The sequence below is a fragment of the Balearica regulorum genome, chromosome 5, assembly GCF_011004875.1.
Source record: "Balearica regulorum gibbericeps isolate bBalReg1 chromosome 5, bBalReg1.pri, whole genome shotgun sequence".
Classification (NCBI taxonomy): Eukaryota; Metazoa; Chordata; class Aves; order Gruiformes; family Gruidae; genus Balearica; species Balearica regulorum.
In genome coordinates this window covers 6,666,836-6,676,787 of record NC_046188.1, presented here as the reverse complement: position 1 = coordinate 6,676,787, position 9,952 = coordinate 6,666,836, and positions in this window count along the sequence as shown.

Sequence of the window (9,952 nt, the reverse complement as noted above, 5' to 3'; positions counted from 1 at the left end):
ACCAGTCCCTCTCCAGCTTTCCTGTAGGCCCCTTCAGGTACTGGAAGGTGCTCTAAGGTCTCCCCAGAGCCTTCTCTTCTCCAGGCTGAACAACCCCAACTCTCAGCCTGTCTTCACAGGAGAGGTGCTCCAGCCCTCTGATCATAACATAATACCCTCCAACAGTGTAATGCCACCTATTTTCCCACTGCAGCCTAGCCAAAGCCTCAGCCCACAGCACATCTGAGCCCTCAAAACTGCCACCCAGAGTGCCGTGTGTGGGAGACCACCTTGCCCCGCCCACTAACAGACTGAGAGCCAACCAGAGGTGACTGTGTGATGAGGCGATCCCCTGCCATGGGCCAGGTGGGGCAGAGCAGCAGCCAATCAGAGGTTGGGGCGGGACGGACTGGCGGCAGAGACCGCAGCCATGCCAGTCTCCTCAGTGAGAGGAGTTTGCATGGGGTATTGGTACATCCCACAGGGCTCAGCACCAGTAAGCCCAGTGAAAGGGGACAGTGGAAACTGTGTACTTGCATGACTCGGCCATGCTAGGCCAATGGTCTGACAGCAACATGCTGGAGACCTTCCTCATCCTTTTTCCACCTGACCCAGTGCTGGTGATTACGCTGCAATGACTTTTCCTCTTGGTTTGTTACTGTGTGAGGTGGTGGAGTGTAGCTGGTAAGCTGGTTTGTGAAATGTCAAAAAAAAAGAGGGCTAGAGCGTTTTATTCTGGCTCATGTGTCTCCCTTGGTCAGGGAGGGTGTCATGTATGTGCAGCAGTTTATCTTCAGGGGGAAAACTGTGCCAAACTGCAGCACGGATGCTTACCGTGGCTTAGCTTAAATCAATTAGAAATGACAGTGTGAGATAAAATAGGCCATTCTTAAACCAAAAGGACCATGTTCACTGAGCCATTTGCACTGGATTAATTTTATCAGTTTAAGAACAATTATAATTAAACTAGTATGTTTGGGGTTTTTTTGCATGCAGTGACACCAGCTGAACGTTTCCCAGTAGTAGAATTGCTCAGCAGAAAACTGGAACCTGATGGAAATGAATGTCATCAAAGATGTCTGATTTGTGAGTAAGGAGGTTAAATTTATTGAAAATTGCAAAGATTTCTGTTAAAAATTTTGTATTAATGTTTCTTAACATTTTTAATGGATAGGGAGAAAATTGCTCGAGCAGCTTCTGTGGTTCTACCAAAGTGGATCAGCCTGTAGTTCATTACTTGCACTGCTTTTTCTTGTCACCAGATGGCACTCCAAGTCCACATAACGCAGGCAGCTGCCTTTTATTTCTACATTGTAAAAGGTGTTCTGGCTTGGTCTTAAGACTTCCCTATTTGTAGATGCTACATTTCACTTAAAGACAAAAAAAAAATTTAAAATATCGCTTCTTTTAGCAGAAGTCTGTGACAAGGTAGGTCTATGAGTCCAAATTTTCTCTCCTGAATTAATATATCATAACAAGTACATAATGGAACAATTTGAAATTAAAATTGTTAATGCTCTGAAAACTGTCCACACTTTCTAATTCAAGGAAAAAACCTGAACCAATCATCCACTCTGAGCCTTTTTCAGAGAAATTTTTCATAATTTGCTTAAGGGAAGTGTGTTCTGTTACCTTTATACCACATCCTGCAAGAAAGAGGGTCTTGTTTAGCAAATGATTCCTATTTTTTTTTCTTTCTCATTGACAAAGAATCTTAGGGGCAACCTTCTCAGCAAATTGGTTTAGGCAGCTAGGCCAACTGGTACCATTTTGTGACCTGTTTAATATTTTTTAAATGGTAATTGAATGAATATGCATTACAACCGGACATTGCATCCAAATTCAGATATTCATTGGTACTATCAGTAGCAAAATGCAACTGCTTTTGTTTCTGAGTGTCTAATGGAATGACTCATTATTGGCAGTGAGGAAAGCCAAATGATCTAATTTGGGTATAGGGATTTCTGTTTGACTGGAAAGCACTTCTCTCTTACCAGAAGGGAATTATTGTAAAAAAAAAAATCAACATTTTTGTGAAACACTTTGGTCCTGTCTAGGTGACTGAATCATCTCAGAGCGACCTGCTCTGGCAGCCTAAAATCTGTGTGTGTAATATTCTTCTTCAGCTGCAGCAAACATGCAGGGCAGCATTACAATCATTAACTCAGCTCATTAAGAGCTAGCTAATGTTACTGCTAGATAATCTTGTGTTGGTTTATAAAGCCATTAAAATGTATATTTACATGTACAGTATTTAAAAATGTCTGGCAGCAGTTGCTAGGTTTCTCTTTTAATGTAAAGGATTTTCAAACCTATCTCAGACTGAATTAATAATTTCAAGTGTGTTATCTTTCACCTTCTGCTGTGGCACATTCTGCTCTAATTCTGCTAAAGCCTTTTAGTGTAATTTGAAATAATTTCATAGCATAGTTAAAGTAGCTGGTTAAGTGCTGATGATGCTTTGCTGCTGTATATTTACTTTTGGCATTGTCCTTGTAGTTTTGCTGATTACCATAGAAACTTTTGAAACTGATGTTCATCAGATTCTCATGGATCACTGTGCATCATAGGCATGTGTTTCTGCTTCTGCCTCCTACTGGTGTTGATATTTTTATAGGCTAGTAGATGATTTGGTTTCACTGGCATTGCTAAACAGTGATCATTGTATTTGTTTGTAGAATGGTCTCCATCCTTAAAAAAATATCCTTTGTAACCTATGTACAGCTTTTTGACTGCTTCTGCTTTGTATCACTGGAATATTTTTGACTTCCACTGTATCATTTATTAATCCAAGTGCTTCTGGTATCATCTCTGCAAACCAGTGCATATTTAGATGAAATGTCAGATTAAGTGGCAAGGAGCAGTGATGATAGACCTCATGTAAATGTTTGAGAGAGATTACATTTTAGAAACCAGTCTTTATGCCTTACACTTTTAGTATCAGATATGATATATGAGATAGTTTTGGGGTTGTTTTTTCCTACTAATGTTAGCAGTATAAATATTTTGATGTGAAACATGGCTATGGCTTTTGAAGTATTTAAAATAATAGATTTCCCATTAAGCACCTGGGAAATGTCACCCCTTCAGCTGTGATTGGAAGCAGTTAAGTTAGCAGGATAAGCATGGACAGTAGTTGGAAACATGGTCTAGTTATACTGGTGTCTCCACTTAAATGCAGAGTCCTCACTCCCACTGAGGTCAAGAGAAATATTGCTGAGACAAGACTGAGGAAGGCTTCTAGGGTTTGGCCCAGCAATGGTGATGCATTAAGTGTTTTCACAAGAGTCCCATGAGCCATGGGCACAAATAGGCATTATTTGGGGACCATTCTGGCATGTATCCCTTGACCTGCAGGATCAAATGGGATAAAAGTGTGTTGTCTCAAGTATGTCACTAGCGACAAACAGTCACGGACAATCCAGACTCATGACTTTAAATGCAAATGGATTAGTGTTTTATCTAAAATAACTCATGAATATCTGAGCTGTGGGTGGACAAGGTCATTTCCCAGCAACTCTGGCTGCATCCTCATGCCACAGAGTGTATGATGCAGAATGGATGTCAGTGCTGTGGGACCCTGCTCTCTCTGCAGCTCACCTGGTTTTATAGACAACTGCTTACCTTTTTTCTACAGTAAATGAACAGAAGCATATAGGTGAATATGTATTTCTGTGCTTTGTATTGTGCTGTATTTTCTCATGGCTTTGGATGACAGGCCATAAAAAAACTGAGGAGTGAAGATGGGCACTGGGCATCTATATGAAATTCCCTGTGGAACAGGGCAAGCTGCTTCTTAGGTATCTGTCAGTAACATGTAGGAAGGAAGACTGAGTTATCTCAAATGACTTTGTCTTGGGGATAGCTGTTGAAAGTCTCCTGTACGGAGATAAAAATTCAAAACCAAACCAATAAAATTTCATGAGTGCTTCTAAAAACAATAGGTAAGACATTACTTATAGAATGTTTTATTATTGCAGTAACTTCTTCAGCCAGCTCTGGACCGGATGTCATGCTAACAGACAGAAATGAGCTCAGCATTGATCTATAAATTAGCAGTTGCCTAGTGATTCATGATCCTGGCACACTTCCTTTATGCAAACAAAAAATAGCACTATGCAACAATGGATATACGACAATTTTTTGTTAGGGACATTGTCCCAGGGCTTACAGCAATTTTTGACATAAATTTTGACAGGGAGAGTAACCTGGTAATGGAAAATGTCAATGAAAGCAGGGAATTCTTCAGAAACCATCAGATAGGTACCCACAAAGGAATGTTACTGTAAACACCCTGCAAGGGGAAAAAAAACCACACACACTAAAATCTGGCCCAAAATATATGAAAATAAGTAATGTAGCATAAAATAGAATTTGAAGGGCACACATTAAATGGATTAGAAATTAGCTTAAAAGCAGATCTCAAAATGGGAAAAATAATTTTCATTATTATTAATAAATTTAATGAAGCTATCTAATCATCAAAAGTGTAACATAGGTCTCTGCCAGTTAAATCTGTAGATGGCACAGGCTTGCTGAGTAGTAAGTAATGAAGTTACACCTACAAAATGATTTGAATCACCTAATCAAATGTCACAATCCAGCAATATGCATGTCAGTACTGCAAAATGCAAGGCGATACACTGGGGCTACATGGGCTACAGCTACATGATGAGACATCCCAGCTCAAAGTGGTCTGACTCAGGAAAGGGATATAGGGTCATCATAACAAACTGCTTCAGCCTGAGCTCTCGTTGTAGTGGTCAACTTAAATTAACCAACATGATCTATGGTTTATCAAGTAGGTGAACACAGGGAATAAGCCAGGGAAGGTTTTTTCTTTTGTATACAGCATCAATAAAACAGCTTCTGTAACAGTGTGTTCATTTAATGTGCCTTCACTCCAGAGAAGGAGGCCATAAACTTAGCCATGAACTGGAGACCAAACCTGATGATACACTGCTAACAGACCCTCACTGATGAAAGGAAGGTTGAGACTGAACTAAATAGTAGTATATAGATACATATGGAAAATTGAAAGTAAATATACCATGGGATGTGGTGTTCTTACGGGCTCACAAAGTTGCAAGGGAAGTAATTTTGGCTCTACTCTGCAGCCCATGTGTACTCCTATAACTCCACTGAATCCCATAGAATGATGCTAGTTTTGTGCCTGCTGGAGGCCACAACTATATTATGGTCATATTCTTGCCTGCTGTGTTTATTCTACACATGGGGCATTAAACCCAACCACCAGAGTAGGTGTGGAAGAATCATTTCAGTCTTATAAGGCATCCTTATGAATCATCTTTTCCCAGAGCCTAGTTACACTGAGATCAAGACCAGTAGTTACAAAGTGGTAGGGAGAAGCAAACAAAAATATTCAAAAGAGTTCTTGAGCATATTCTGCAGTCACACTAATGTCGGTTACCAGAGGTTTCTAGGAAACGTGAACCTCAAAAAGCACCGCAGAAGTAGCACTGGAACATTTTGTCTAATAGCTGGGGCAAAAGAACTGCACTTGAAAGCAACAATGAAATGCAGTGAGGAATTTTCACCTGCTTTTCTTTTCTTGCATTTTTCCATGGTGACTAGCCCATCTCTTTGCCTCTGATGCACAACGGAAATTGAAAACCTGCTGGACTGGAACAAGCACAGTCAGCTTTCCAGGATGAAATAATACCTTAATTGGTTTGTCTGCGTGAATGAAAAAGGGCCAAGCCCAATCATCCCAGTCTGAGAGATATGATGAGAAAAGCATTCTAGATCTGCTATCAGCAAATCTTCCTTGAGCTATTTGTATCTTTTGATGAAGAGACCTGGTAACATAATTCACAGAACAAGGATACCGTAAGACTTATGTATCAAAACATTGTTTTAAGCATGTAATGGACTTCCTACATAATCACCTTAAGGAAGTCTTAAAAATACATTTTTCTTTCTCTTTTATTTCTTTTTTCATCAAACTTTTTTTCCTGAATCACATAAACAGGACTAGCAAGCACCTTGAGAAGTCACCTAATTCACCCCTTTGCTCCAAGGCAGAAAGGACTTTTTCCAAACCTTCCCTGTCTACTATTTTTGTTATCTGTTTTTAAAAGCCTCGCGATGGAAATTCCAAAACCAAAGACTGATGGAAAATGTTAATCCCAATGAGCAGAGAAGGTTAGTGAGTGCAAGAGAAAATAGTGGTATGCTTAATGGCACTTTGATATTACATTACATTTTAGGTTTTGCTGTGGGAGAGCAAGAACTTGGAGGTTTCTAAGGCTCAGCTGACTGTGTCAGGAGCTTCCATCATTTCTCCGAATTATTTGTACAAGTTTATATCCCTTTATGTTACATAAGGAATACATTTCTTGTTTAAATTCCTGAACTGAAGACTGATAGCAGGGAATGGGATGAGTATGCTTTTGACTTCTTATTGTGATACAGGAGAAACCCCTCGATTTATAGTTTTGAACAGGTTAATGTATCAAAAACCTCCAAAACATAAGTAGCAAACACCTCCAAAACATAAAACCATTTTTGAAATCATCTACAGGGAATTATATTTAGCTGTCAATAGGCTCCCACTGTAAAAAAAATAGAAGTTGTAACACAGTCTAAAGGACTCAAAATTACTCAAAGTATAAAATTAATATTCTAAGTTAATATTCTGAATGAATAACTTAATGAAACATCCTAAAGGCTGCTAAACATTGTTATACTTTGGGCAAAGGAAGACTGAGAAATGGTCAACTGGTTCTGCTCTTCAAAGAAGGACTTAAGGATCTCTGTGTTATAGTTAATTAAAAAAAAATAAATAAATTGAAGAATTCCTGCCCAATTCTGAGAACCACAACGGATGTATTTCTTTTGAAAAGATGCAGCAAAAATGTGCCTTTAATTCTTCTTCGTGTATCTCCATAGGTAAAAATGTTCTAGGGCAAAAAGATTATGCATGAGTTTCTGTTATGGAAGTGACTATCTTCTGACAGGTTAAGATACTGATATTGCCAAATCAAAGGAAAATTTTGAGAAGCCCAAGTGACTGAGTCCATCTGAAATGTAGAATGACTCCGTCAATAGATGTGCCAGGCCTGTGGAGCCCCTGAGCATCAAGAGGCTTGACAACTGCCTTCAGTTGCTCTGGGACAGGGATTATGACTTCGGAAGTGCAGCTGAAAGGCTGCACTCACATTTCTGGAAAATTATTGTAGCAATATAATTTACCAGTCTTTTTGAGCATATTATAGAAACTGGATACAGGGCTCAGGCTACTCTTATCATTTCATTTTCGGAGTGAAGAATGTGTTTTTCAGTTTCTGTGATAATTCTATTGGTTCTGTGACATCTGGTGTTGAAAATTTCATGCACACACCATTTCCAGACCTGCATCTTACCACCTCTGTAACCAGTTGTAGGAGTCACACGTGGATCTGGATCTCTTTGCTCTTTTAAATGCAACTGGAAAAAGAACAGGTAGTAAACCTCCCCACCCATTAAAAAAAAAAAAAATAGGCAAAACAGCAAAAAACCCGACAGAAAACACAAAAACCACACATAGGGGCCACATGGCCTAGTGCCAGTCAACATTCATTCCCAGAGTAGGGTAAATCATTGGTGTGTGTCTCAGTAGAGAATTTCTAGCCAGTACAACCAAGAAGAGGATTTCTCCATTAGGATACGAAACACAAACACTGATAGCATCAGATGCTTTGCTTCTTGCAGAAAAGAGGAAATGTGGCTCCCCAGAATGTTGATTGTAGTACTGCATCATATTCATAACCACATCTTGGCTCAGCTGTGATTCAAATTATTTCTTTCACTAAACTAAACTCCTTACAAGAAACCCACTAGGGAAACAGTAGCAAAGGCTGCTTTGCTATGTACAGCAGTATACACATGCATGCAGAAAAAGTGCCCTCTGGGATTAAGAGGGAGAGCAGACATAGTAAAGACAGCTGATGAGACTTGTTTCTTGGTTGTGCTTCCCACAGACCAAATTAATTCCAACAGATGAGTAAAAGATGGAAAGACATGCTATTTAGCAGCTTTTTTTTAATGAACCAGTACTGTCCTTCAGGATCTAATTTGCTTTCTAGTTAAGGCTTATGATGTCTGTGCTTTCAGAGGCAAAGGTGGCCAGGTTTCTGTTTCTCCAATCCAAGGGTTCATGTATTTCCAATACTTGAAAAGAACTAATTCAGATTGATGAATATTTACTTATATAGTCCATATATACCCTCCAGATGATGCAAGACTTCTTTCACTACAGCTCTGGGCAATTAGATGGCACAATAGATTCTACAAAGACAGAGAAAGTAAAGGGAGCACAAAGGGTTGAAATTCATGGGTAAGACCATTATACCAGCGTGGTGGAGAACAGTCATGGTTGTGAGACAATAAACACAGGGAGAACGGAACAGGAGGAGTCTGGGGGAAACCACTGTAAGAGCAGAAAAGCCAAGATCTAATTGCTTTGCCTACAGTTTATATGTTGAAGGAAGAAAACAGAAAATATTTAGTGGAAAATATGGATGGAAGGAAAAAAGAAATCTAGAGAAATATATAAAAAAGAACTTAGCTAGTTAGATTAAATTGGCTATGAGTATTAGATAATTTCCTGGAAAATATATGTGAATAGTTGTTTGTATCACTTCTCTAAATTTGGGGGAAAAAGATACATATGATAAATAGTTGTGCTGGAAGAAATTGAGACCTAACACTCTCCTCTTTCACAGCCCAACACACTGGCTTTACTACCACAACACATGTACTTTCAAAAATTCAAAGCCATGCTGGCAAGTAATTTCTTCCCAATTTTTATGCTTCAATTTGTGATCAATTAAGATGTTTGAAAACAATTAGGAAAACCATGAAGGAGGCTGAAATGCTAGTTCAGGGTCAGTTGTGTACTAAATTTTGCATCAAGTCTGACTTCATAAATACTCAGATATTTAAAAATAATGGGATGCTAAAATGTTCGCTGACTCATGACATCAAGGAATAAAGGCACAGAGGAAGTGTATGGTACTGTACTATAATGGTAGTAACATGTAGTGAATAAAGCCTTAAGGACTATCTTAGCATGTTTGGAAGACAAACTCAGAGCCTGCAGACCACAAAAGCAGAGGACAGAGGTTAATTCATTTGTTACTGTTACTTGGCTTTGGTACTGGTCAACCACAAAGGATGCATTAAAAAGGCCACCCAACACCCCAGCAGCTTCTCGCAGTGTGACAGATCTAGGACTGTGCTGCCACAGAGGTAATAAAGACAGGCTTGGGCAGCATCTTTTCTCTTCCAAAACTCACATTTCTAAGGAAATACTGAACAAAATAGAGGGGAAAGAATGAGAAAGATGTTACATTTGTCAATGATAATGAAACTCTGCATATTGAGCTAGCATCAGGTTAGACCAATTCTTTCTTGCCAGGCAGATTTGATTGCTTTTTTAATGGAATTATAAAATGTAATGGAAAATGGGAATAAAAAAATCTAACTTCTATTAGATGGAATGTATATTTGGAACTGATACCTCTCAAAATTTGAGGGGATTAGGTGGGGGGACTGTGACTGGCAGAGTGGTAACACCTGTATGAGATGTTATAATGAAACTGGCCATTGATCAAGGGAAGTCTTCAGCTTTGAAATAAAACAACAAAAGCTCAACTTACTGTTTTGACAGATAATACTGAAAGTATAATTTAGTGCTACCTCAATCAAATCAGTTACAGAGAGCACAGGAGTATCCAGACGATTGCTGCTTCTGCTGCAGGGAAAGGAATGGCCATGCTGATTTTCCTACCCAGACACATCCTGTGAGAGGGAACATCAAACACAGTCCACATTGTCTTGATCTGTTCCACTTAAAGTTATGGCAAAATTAATCTGCCTGCATGACATGTGTCCCTGAGGATTATTTATGAGATTCTGGTGTGAGAGACAAATCAGAAATTGGTGATGTATGGATAGGGAAGCAGCAAAC